The sequence below is a fragment of the Erinaceus europaeus genome (assembly GCF_950295315.1).
Source record: "Erinaceus europaeus chromosome 6 unlocalized genomic scaffold, mEriEur2.1 SUPER_6_unloc_21, whole genome shotgun sequence".
Classification (NCBI taxonomy): Eukaryota; Metazoa; Chordata; class Mammalia; order Eulipotyphla; family Erinaceidae; genus Erinaceus; species Erinaceus europaeus.
The window spans coordinates 888,649-900,392 of NW_026647127.1; the positions used below are offsets into that span (position 1 = coordinate 888,649).

At 42.7% G+C, this 11,744-nt stretch overlaps 1 non-coding gene across 1 annotated transcript; it reads left to right on the forward strand.

Annotated features, from left to right (window-relative positions):
- The first annotated feature begins 630 nt into the window (after positions 1-630).
- LOC132536157 (U6 spliceosomal RNA) lies at positions 631-737 on the forward strand. The gene has a single exon (XR_009547826.1). It is a non-coding gene; the product is annotated as a U6 spliceosomal RNA (small nuclear RNA).
- The last annotated feature ends 11,007 nt before the right edge of the window (positions 738-11,744 follow it).

Genomic DNA, 11,744 nt, shown 5'->3' on the forward strand with positions numbered 1-11,744 from the left:
AGCCGATCTTGGAGCTGGGTAGGAACCGGGCAGGAACCACGGTTTTTTTTAAAAAAGGAAATTAAAAAAAGGAAAAAATGTTATTTATTAATACAAAAAAGAGAAGCAGAGCATGACTATGTGCATTCAGCTTCAGCACATGCAATGCTGGGGATTGAATTCAGGACTTAATTCTTACAGAGCCATTGCCCTAGCCATTCTGCAATTCTAAAGTATAAATAGGTTATTTTATTTTTGTTGTTGTTGTTGTCACCAAGGTCTCATTGTCTCCCTTTCTTTTTTTCTTGTCAATTCTTTTCCACTCTTTTTTATTTTTATTTTTATTTATTTTTTCATTTTGTTGCCCTTGTTGCTTAACATTGTGTGGTGATTAATGTCGTTGTTGTTGGATAGGACAGAGAGAAATGGAGAGAAGAGGGGAAGACATAGAGGGGGAGAGAAAGACAGACACCTGCAGACCTGCTTCACCACCTGTGAAAGGACTCCCGGGCAGGTGGGGAGCCAGGGGCTAGAACCGCGATCTTTCCTCCGGTCCTTGAGCTTTGCGCCATGTGCCCTTAACCCGCTGTGCCACTGCCTGACTCCAACTGTCTCCATCTCTTAACACTTTTTAAATAAGATTATAATATAGTCCTAGCTTCCGTAGTACATATACTAAAATTGGCATGATACATAAAAGATTAGCATGGCCCCTGCTCAAGGATTACACACAGATTCATGAGGCATACCATATTTTTTCAAAAAAAGGATTATAAAATATATGTACACACATATAAATAATTATAATCTTTTAAAGAGCCAGTTAATGCAACCTGGAAGGCGGTTCAGTGGCAAGAGATCTGGATTTGTATGTGTGGGATCCCAGGTCTGTCTGAACTCTGGTTCTACATATGCTGAAGCTCTTTTAAAAGATTTATTAATCAGTGAGGGAGAAAGGGAGGAGAGAGAGAGAGAGAGAGAGAGAGAGAGAGAGAGAGAGAGAGAAAAACACTATAGCATCAGTCTGGAACATGTGATGCTGGAGGTAGAATTCAGGACCTCATGCTTGAGTCCAAAACTCCAACCACTCTGCCAGCCTCCAGGACTGCAGATTGGCTTTTTTGAATAAAATCATGGTAATATTGTTCTCTTAACTGTAAATCTTTTAAATAATACAAAGTCTTTTTAAAATTTTTTCTCAAATAGTGTGCCTGGGGATCAATCCCACCCAGAACCTTGCACCTGCATGGGACAGCTGAGAGGCCTCCCTGCCAGTCTCCATTCTGTATCCTTTAAGAGAGGGAGACATGCAAAGCACTGCTCCTCTATGCAAGGAGTCCCGCCCATTGCCTGCCTGTGTTTTCACTTGCAGTGTGGAGGATCAGACCCCCAGCCACATGCTATGCTATGTTTTCTTTTTAAGAAACAGACAACTTGCGCCTAGATTTAGGCGGGTAACTGGACTCAAAAGTAGGCCAGGCCCATTTAAAATCCAAATTCAACAAATTTAGAACCAAGGCAAAGGAAAGAACAGTCACTATAATTTTTTAAGACACTGGGTAGCTTCTTTGCATTGGTCTCTCTATATAAACATGTTATTTTCAACATCTCTGTATTGATGATTGAAGTGGGTCAAGCTGACTTAGTTCTCCTTGAGACAGACAACGTGTGTATCTACATTTGGGTCACAATACCCTGCTTTATGTTGATCTTTCAAAGTAAATGAATGTGCTGGGGTGGGATTGGGAGGCAGAACTTGGAGAAAGAATCATCATCATCAATAGGTGTTGCTACATTCAGCCTTCATATAGGAAACACCTCAAGATATCAGTATCAGAGCAACCATTTACAAGTATTTTTTCAAGATTTATTTTACTTTACTTGTTTATTGAATAAAGACAGAGAAACTGAGATCGTAGGGGGAGGTAGAGAGAAAGACACCAACAGCACTGCTTAACCGCCTGTGAAGCTTCCTTCTTTACAGGTGAGTCAACAGTTATTACATCTTAAGCTAGGTATCATTTCTTCCTTTCTTTCTCTCTTTTTCTTTTTAATTTCTTTATTGGGGAATTAATGTTTTACATTCCACATTAAATACAATAGTTTGTATTTGCAGAACAATTTCCAGTTTTCCATATAGCAATCTATGTATCATTTCTTTTCTTTCTTTCTTTCTTTTTGTTGTTATTGGATAGCGAAAAAGAGAAATTGAGAGAGAAGGGGGAGATAGAGAGGAATAGAGACAGAGAGACACCTGCAGACCTGCTTTACTACCTGTGAAGTGACTCCACTGCAGCTGGGGAGCAGGGGGCTTGAACCAGGATCCTAAACGATCCTTGCTCTTTGTGCCATGTGGGCTTAGCCCACTGTGCTACCTTCTGGCTCCCTTAGGTATCATTTCTAAAGCCTGTTAAATCTAAAATGTTCTTAACCTTTTGTAGTAATTTCCTGATTCATGTTTGATTGTCTTAAATATCTTGGTTCTGTTTTAGTTTGCCTTGTGGGAACTCCCATCTGTCTTTGGTCTTGGTAATTTTCCAGGGCTTGTAGTTGAATGCCAGCAAGGACGCTCCCAGATAAAAAAACAAAGAAATCGCTCTGCATGTGGTACGAGATAGGCTTTACCAGAAGATTATAGAGAAAGACGTGTCGACAGCAAAATACCAGAAGAATGCAGGTAAATAAAAGAAATAATAAATAAAAATAAAAGAAATAAAATAAAAGAAAAAAAGAAAGGTGGGGGTCAGGTGGTAGTGCAGGAGGTTGAGTGCAGGTGATGCAAATCACAAGGATTGGTGCAAGGAACCTGGGTTGAGTTCCTGGATCCCCACCTGCAGGTTGTCTCTTCATAAGTGGTGAATCAGGTTTGCAGATGTCTTATCTTTCTCTCACCCTCTATCTTCCCCTCCTCTCTCGATTTCTGTCTGTCCTATCCACAATGAAATCAATAACAATAATAATCACCATAATAATGATAAAACAACAAGTGCAACAAAATGGAAAGGAAAAAAATGATTTATTTATTAATGATAAGGTGTGAGGGAAGAACTAGAGTGTCACTGTGACCTATGGAATGCCAGAGATTAAACTCAGAACTTCATGCTTGAGAGTCCAATGTCTTATTCACTGTACCACCTCTCAGGACACTGCAGATAAGATTTATTTAGTAGAATCACTTAACAACTGTTCAAAGAGTCATTCTGCACATGCCTTACATATGGGAGTCCCTCGGATTGATTCCTGGCACCACTGAACAGTAACACAGACACCACTGAACAGTAACACAGACACAGCCAAGTTCAGTGGATGGTAGATCTATGCTTAGGTCTCTATCTCAAAATCATAAGCATTGAACTGAGAGGTAGCTTATTGGTAAATTGCATACTGCACATGCATAAGGCCCCAAGATTGATCCCCAGCATACAGAAGTTCTGAGTGGTGCTCTATCCATAAAAATAAATAAACGAAGGGGTCCAGAGCTTGCTCCCCCAGTAGAGTGCACATCACATCACCATGCTTGCAGACCTGGTGTTGAGCCCTAACACAACATGGGAGCACCAGGCATGATGGTAGGTACTGTGATGTTTCTCACATGCTCTTTCTCCCACTTTTTCTATTTCATTTTAAAAAATTTTAAAGTCAATTTTAATTTATATATGTTAATATATTTATTTATTATTGGACAGAGACAGAGAAATAGGGAGGGGAGGGGGAGATAGAACAGGAGAGAGACAGAGAACCACCTACAGCGTTGCTTTACCACTTGTGAAGCTTCCCCTACCCCCTGCAGCTTAGGACCAAGGGCTTGAACCTGGTTCCTTATGCACTGTAATTTGTGTGCTTAACCAGATGCACCACTGCTGGCCCCCTGTATATTTTATTCATTTATTATTTCCTGGATAGAAATTGAGAGGGAACAGAAGATCTAGAAGGGGAGACAAAGAGAGACACCTGCAGTGCTACCTCACCACTTGTGAAGCTTCTCCTCAGCTGGTTGTATCTTGGGCTTGAACCTTAGTCCTTGTGCATTGTAACATGTGCACTCCACTGGTTACACCACCTCCTGGACCCCATTTTTTTCATTTTTAAATTTAAAAGGAGAAAACAACTGTTGACAACAGTAGAATTATGTAAGTATGAAACTCTGGTGTAAGTATGAAACTCTGGCGTACTAAAATACATCAATATATTCATCTTTTTGTAAAGGTCACTTTGTGAGTGCACATGTTATAGTGTGATAGGACCAAGGTTCAAGCCCCTGATCCCCACTTGCAGGTGGAAGCTTCACAAGCAGTGAAACAGTATCTTAATGTGTTTCACTTTCTTTTTCTACTCTATCTCCCCTTTCCATCTCCATTTCTTTCTTTCTTACCAAGCAAAAAGAAAAAAAAAAACTTTTTAAAAGATTTCTTTATATTAAAAATGTTTTTTCATTATTCTTGACCAAGTAAAAATCTCAGGACATATAGAAAATATACTCCGCTGTGAATAAGAAATAACTTGAATGTTTAGGCTCTCTGTGTCTGTGCCAGAAGGGGTTTGATAAGAAGTAGTGGTTTTTAAATGCAAATTCCTATCTTCAAGTCTACCTACTGATGCTCCTCTGCAATCTGAGACCATCACAGGCAAGGGATAAATATATTATTTGCACTGTCACTTACACTACTGCAGGCTAAAACAAGCGTAGGGAAAGTGGAAAGGCCAAAAGTAGGGAAAACTAAGATATCTAAATCAAAGCGACTTGTGACAGTTATTATAATTCTTACTGTTATGCAGCCCACTTTTTCTAAAATGCGACAAGGTTTACTGCAAATAACTCAAAAACATGACTATTTTGGGCTTCCAACTCCAAAATTCTCTTTCAACCCCATTCAGGTTTTACTTTTGTTTGTAAAGATTTATTTATTAATGAGAGAGATAGGGGAGAGGAAGAAGGAGAACCGCAGCATCACTCTGACACATCTGATGCCGGAGATCAATCTTGAGACCTCACACCTAAGAACCCCAAAGCTTTATCCACTGCACAACCTCCCAGACAGTGGCAGCCTTTATTTTTATTTTTATATTTATTTTATTTATTTATTCCCTTTTGTTGCCATTGTTGTTTTATTGTTGTAGTTATTATTGTTGTTGTCATTGTTGGATAGGACAGAGAGAAATGGAGAGAGGAGGGGAAGACAGAGAGGAGGAGAGATAGACACCTGCAGATCTGCTTCACCGCCTGTGAAGAGACTCCCCTGCAGGTGGGGAGGTGGGGTTCGAACCGGGATCCTTATGCCGGTCCTTGTGCTTTGCGCCACCTGCGCTTAACCTGCTGCGCTACAACCCGACTCACGGCAGCCTTTACTTTTTTATAATTTAAAATATTATGATACTTTGCTTACTTAAGAGGCAAAAGATTTATACAATCTGAAGAGAACAAGAGTATACATACTTTGCTTATTTAAATGATACATACACTTTAGTAGAACTTATACATTTGAATAAAACTACATACATATGTAATTCAAAATCTAGGAAATAGAGAAAAATGAAGTGGGGGAAAAACCCTTTCCTGACCCTCGACCTTAGACTCTATCAGTAGAGAATATTACAGTATGGTGTTTTTAAATGAATTAATTTATTTTCCCTTTTTAGTTGCCCTTGTTTAACATTGTTGTAGTTATTGATGTTGTTGTTGTTGGATAGGACAGAGAGAAATGGAGATAGCAGGGGAAGACAGAGGGGGAGAGAAAGACAGATACCTGCAGACCTGCTTCACTGCTTGTGAAGTACCTTTCCTGCAGGTCCGGGGAGCTGGGGCCAGAACCAGGATCCTTCCACTGGTCCTTGCACTTTGCAGTATGGTTTTGGCAGAGATATTTATTTCTGAACCCATAGGGATTTGTAATAAATTTTTGTAATAATATGTTTTATTTTACAACTTGAAAGTATCTTAATTTCCATAAAAATTTCATAAAAATGACCTTTAAACCAATTTTCTCTTTAGACAGTTATGATACAAATCCTGAATAGAAATAGCTTGAGGAAAAAATTTGAGTTAACACATTAGTAAACTTGCTGGAGAACGGACTGATGAGGGTAAAATATAGTTTTTTATTTATTTTAATTTCATGAATTACAAAAGGTGGTAGAGGGGCCCAGAAGCAGCACTCTAGCATATGCAGTGCTTGGGATTGGACTCAGGACCTAAAATTTAGAAGCTCTAAGTTCTTCCATGGTGCAACCTACCCATCTTCAGAGATATTTTTCTTTTGTTTTGTTCTAAAGATCTTATTTATTCATTAATGAGAGAGAGAGAGGAGCAGGGAGGATCTGCACGGTACTCTGGTATATGTGGCACCAGGGATTGAACTTGGGACCTCATGCCTGAGAATCCTATACTTTATCCACTGTACCTCTTCCTCCCAGTACCACTGATAATTTGGCTTTGATTGGAATTGGAACTACTGAAGAAGCACTATTGGATGCTGGGTGGTAGTGCAGTGAGCAGGTTAAGCGCACATGGCACAAAGCTCAAGGATAGGGGTTGGGATCCCAGTTTGAGCTCCCCACCTGCAGGGATGTCACTTCACAAGTGGTGAAGCAGGTCTGCAGGTGTCTGTCTTTCTCTCCCACTCATTGTCTCCCCCCCACCCTCAATTTCTCTGTCCTATGCAGCAACAATGATAAACAAAAAGAACAACAAAAGGCGGGGGGAGGGGTGATGGCCTGCAGGAGCAGTGGATTTGTAGTTCAGGAAGAAAAAAAAAGAGAAAAAGAAACACTCTTACTCCATAAGTAAACCTGAGATAACAAGAGTCTTAAACAATTAAATTCCTTCCACTCTTGCTCTTTGTCAATTGTATGTGCCTGACGTTCAGAAATAGAAATCCTTAGAAAAGAATTTGCGGTGCCTTTTCCATTGTAGTGAAGATAGTAATTATATTAAAATGTGAATTCCTTTCTATCTCTGCACAGGTTGGAACAAGAACCTAGTCAGAAAGAATCCAGACCTACAATTTCACCCAGAATAGTGTCACTGACCACAGGGTAGGATATGAAGTCCATGATATTAAGGTAATATTACTGAATGTGCTTACTGTATCTTTGATTTATTAAGGAATCAAATTTTGGGGCCTGGTTTATTAAGGAATCAAATTTGGGGGCTCTAGCCGGTATCCTTAGGCTGATCCTTGTGCTTTGCACCACCTGTGCTTAACCCACTGTGCTACAGCCCAACCCCTGTTAATATTCGATTATCTTCCTTTCCTTCTTGGCTTGGTCCCTTTATCTTGCTTGTAAATCTGTCATCTGAACTGAGAAGGTTGAAAGAGGAGGGGAAGGGGCCCACTGAGGTGGAAGGATACAGGGCCACATGTATGCCCTGCCCACTTCACTCCCAGGTCAGACTGGCTTCCTCTGCCCCCTGGAGCCTGTCTGTGCATGTGTGTGTGGGGGTGTGGGGTGTTTACAAGTGTTTCCTGATGCTAGAACAGTCTCGTTGGAGTGTGACTGCTAACTGCTTTTTGGCAAGATACTATTTTAAATAGTCCTGGGGTCCTGATTGTGGTACACCTGGTTGAGCACACATGTTACAGTGCACAAGGATCCAAGTTCAAGCCCCTGGCCCCCATCTGCAAGGGGAAAACTTTTTGAGTGGTGAAGCCGTGTTGCAGGTGTCTCTGTCTCTCTCCCTATCACCTACCTTCCCTCTGAATTTATGGCTGTTTCTATCCATTAAATAAATAAATATAATAATAGAAAAATTAATTTACATGACAGAAGTCTACATCAAATTGGCATTTGAATTAAGAAATCTCTTTTTTGAGGTCCCCTGTTACAGAGCACATGAGTGGAAACAAACTGCTTCTGGAAAGCCTGTTTTTAGTAGCTTAACTTTTTCCTTTCTTTAATTTTCTTTTCTTTTTAAACTATCTTTATTTATTGGATAGAGACAGCCATAACTTGAGATGTGATGGAAGGGGGAGAGAGAGGGAGGGAGAGACAGAGACACTTGCAGCCCTGCTTAGTCACTTTTGAAGCTTTCCTCCTGCAGTGAGGATCAGGGGCTTGAATCCATGTCCCTGTGCATTGTTGTGTGTTTAACCAAGTATACCACTGCCTGACTCCCCCCTTTTTTCTCTTGGCTTTTCTTTATTTATTTATTTTTCTTTCTTTCTTTCTTACTTGCTTTTGGGCTTATCACCAGGTTTCAGGGCCAGCACTATGAATCCACTGGTGCTGGCAGCCATATATTTATTGATTCATTTATTTATTTATTTTGACTAAGACAGAGAGAAACTGAGAGGGGAGGGGGTATATAGAGAGGGATAGAGACCTGTTTCTCTGCTTGTGAAGTATCCCTCTGCAGGTGAGGAGCCAGGGCCTCCAACCAAGATCCTTGCATGGGTCTTTGTGCTTTTATACTATGTGCACTAAACCCAGTGCAACCCCACCTACCCCACCCTCCCATTTGCATTCCTTTATAGGTGAGAGGAAATACAAAATAAGAGGCAAAATCTTCACCCAGCACTTTGTTTAGGGCAGAAGAAACTCTGCAAATGTCTCCCCTCAGCTTAGAGGGAGAGGGGAGTTTCTCTGCTTGTGATGCCTCTTTTTTTTTAATTATCTATGTCTGGATTGACTGATTGATTAGATAGAAAGATAAATTGATAAGGGAGGAGCATATAGAAAGGGAAAGAGATACAGACACCTGTAGCTATATTTCACCACTTGTGAAGTTTTCCCCCTGCAGGTAGGGGGCCAGGGGCTTGAACCCAGGTCCTTGTGCACTATGATGTATGCACTTAACCAGGTGCACCACCACCTGCCCCCATTTTTTTGCTTTTAAAGAAGCTTCCACTGATTTTTTTGCATACAACTCTCTATATATGCTATTCTTTTTTAAAGGTTTATTTATAAAATGGAAACATTGACAAGGCCATAGGATAAGAGGGGTATAATTCCCACCACCAGAACTCAGTATCCCATCCCCTCCCAATGGCTTTTCTATTCTTTAACCCTCTGGGAGTATGGACTCAGGGACATTATGGTGTGTAGAGGTAGAAGGTCTGGCTTCTGTAACTGCTTCCATGCTGAACATGGGTGTTTACAGGTGGATCCATACTCTCAGTCTGTCTTTCTCTTTCCCTAGTGGGGCAGAGCTCTGGGGAAGTGGGGATCCAGGACACATTGGTGGAGTCTTCTGTCCAGGGAAGTCCAGTAGGCATCTTGGTAGCATCTGAAACCTGGTGGCTAAAAAAAGAGTTGACATATAAAGCCAAACAAATTGTTGACCAATCATGAACCTAAAGGCTGGAATATTGCAGATGAAGATTTGGGGTCTCTGTTTTGAAGATAGCTAGTAGGCCTATTTTTAAAATGTTATATTCCAAAGGGATATATATTCCAAAGGGATATTATATTCCAAGGGATATATATTCCAAAGGTATATTATATTACTACTGCTTTGTTCTTCTTTCAGCCAGTCTCATCGTGCAGGTAGCAGGGATGGGTCTGGGCAAAGCCCTATTTCTTTTTCTGGCTCTGAGATTTTGAACTTTACATCCTGTCTCTAGATTTTATTCAAACTTAAGTCTGTCTCTAAACCCTAACACCATCAACACAAAATGAGTTGAGTTAGATTCTTAAAATTTATTTTGGATTTGAGTCCCCACCACACCTGCAGAGGAAAAGCTTTGTGAATGGTGAAGCAGTGCTGCAGGTCTCTCTCTCTCTCTCTCTCTCGCTCTCTCTCTCTCTCTCTTCTCCCTCTTTACTTCCCCTTTCCCTTTTGATTTCTGCTGTTACTATCCAATAAAGATAAAAATATTTTTAAAATTTTAAAATATTTATTTTCCCTTTTGTTGCCCTTGTTATTTTATTGTTGTAGTTATTATTGTTCTTATTGATGTCCTTGTAGTTGGATAGGACAGAGAGAAATGGAGAGAGGAGGAGAAAACAGAGAGGGGGAGAGAAAGATAGACACCTGCAGACCTGCTTCACTGCCTGTGAAGGAAACCCTCTGCAGTTTGAGAGCTCGTGTACTTAACCCACTGTGCTACCTCCTGACTTCGCTTAGATTATTTTTAAGGAATTTGTATTTACAATTAAATTTTGATTTGATAGGACAAGGCAATTCATACAAGGAAGGGAGATAATGGAGAGAGAGAAAGACAGGTACAGCTCTGCTTGCTTGTCAAACTTAACCCCACCCCCTAGCAGGTAGGCACTGGGGCCTTGAACCTGGGTTCTTAGTCATGGTTATGTGCATGCTCAACTGAGATCACCACCACCTGTGCCTAAATTATTAAAGAATTTCTTAAGAATCCCCTCAACACTTTATCTGTACTATTCCAGCTTAGGTCCATGATTGGTCAACAATTTGTTCGGCTTTGTATGTTAACTCTTTTCAACCACCAGGTTCCAGATGCTAGCATAATGCTGACCAGACTTCCCTGGACAGACAACACCACCAATGTGTCCTGGAGCTCTGCTTCCCCAGAGCCCTTGCCCACTAGGACAAGGGAGAGACAGGCTGGGAGTATGGATCAACCAGTCAACGCCCATGTTCAGCGGGGAAGCAATTGCAGAAGCCAGACCTTCCGTCTTCTGCATCCCACAATGACCTTGGGTCCATACTCCCAGAGTTAAAAAACAAGAAAGCTATCAGGGGAGGGGAGGGGATACAGAGTTCTGGTGGTGGTAATTGTGTGGAGTTGTACCCCTCTTTTTTAAAAAAATATTTTATTTTATTTATTTATTCCCTTTTGTTGCCCTTGTTGATTTATTGTTGTAGTTAGTATTGTTGTTGCCGTTGTTGGAAGTTGTACCCCTCTTATCCTATGGTTTACTCAATGTTTCCTTTTTATAAATAAAACAAAAAAAAAGGGAGTTCGGAGGTAGCGCAGCGGGTTTATCGCAGGTCGCACAGCCTAAGGATCCTGGTTCGAGCCCCCAGCTCCCCACCTGCAGGGGCCTGGCCTCACAGTAGGTGAAGCAGGTCTGCAGGTGTCTATCTTTCTCTCCCCATCTTCCCTTCTTCTCTTTTTCCCAGCTGAGTTCAGCTCAGCGCCATGGAGCCCTGCAGCCCGCGCCCTGAGGCCCTGTCGCCCCCACGCCGCATTGCTTAGCGTCGCGTCACGTCACGTCACCCCCACGCGCATTGCGTTGCGTCACGTCACGTCACCCCACGCCGCTTTGCCTCGCGTCACGTCACCCCCACGCCGCATTGCGTTGAGTTGCGTCGCACCCATAGGCCCCAGCGCTGGGGCCAGGGTCTGAGACTTGAGCGCCAGGCCACAACTGTGCGGAGGCTCCCGGCATGGAAGTACTGCTGGGGAGTCACGACGGTGCTGTGCTGGATAGCAGCGGCCATGTCCATCGTGCTCGGCCCATCTACTGCCATTCCTCCAATTCCAAGTAAGTGGCCCCTGGTGCCACCCGTCCTGGAAGGCTAGGGTGTCGCGCCCGCCCAGGAAGGTGCTGGGTGGGGGGAGGGGCGAAGTCGGGGTACAGCCACAGAGGCGCCAGCGCCGCTGGGCCCCTTACCCCAGGTCAGGCGCACCCCGAAGAGGTGGCTGCGCGCCCCCCTCCGCAACCACCAGGACCCAGCGGCCTTGAGCGGGGCAGTCCCCGGACAAGGGCCATGCGCACCCCTGGCAGGGGCGCACCCGGGGGAGGTGTGCGCGAGCCCCCAGACCCCACACCCCGGGCAGGGACACCCTGGAAGGGTGGCTGTGCGCCCCAGATCCCGCTGTTTTCGGCTTCCAGGAGCGCAAGCA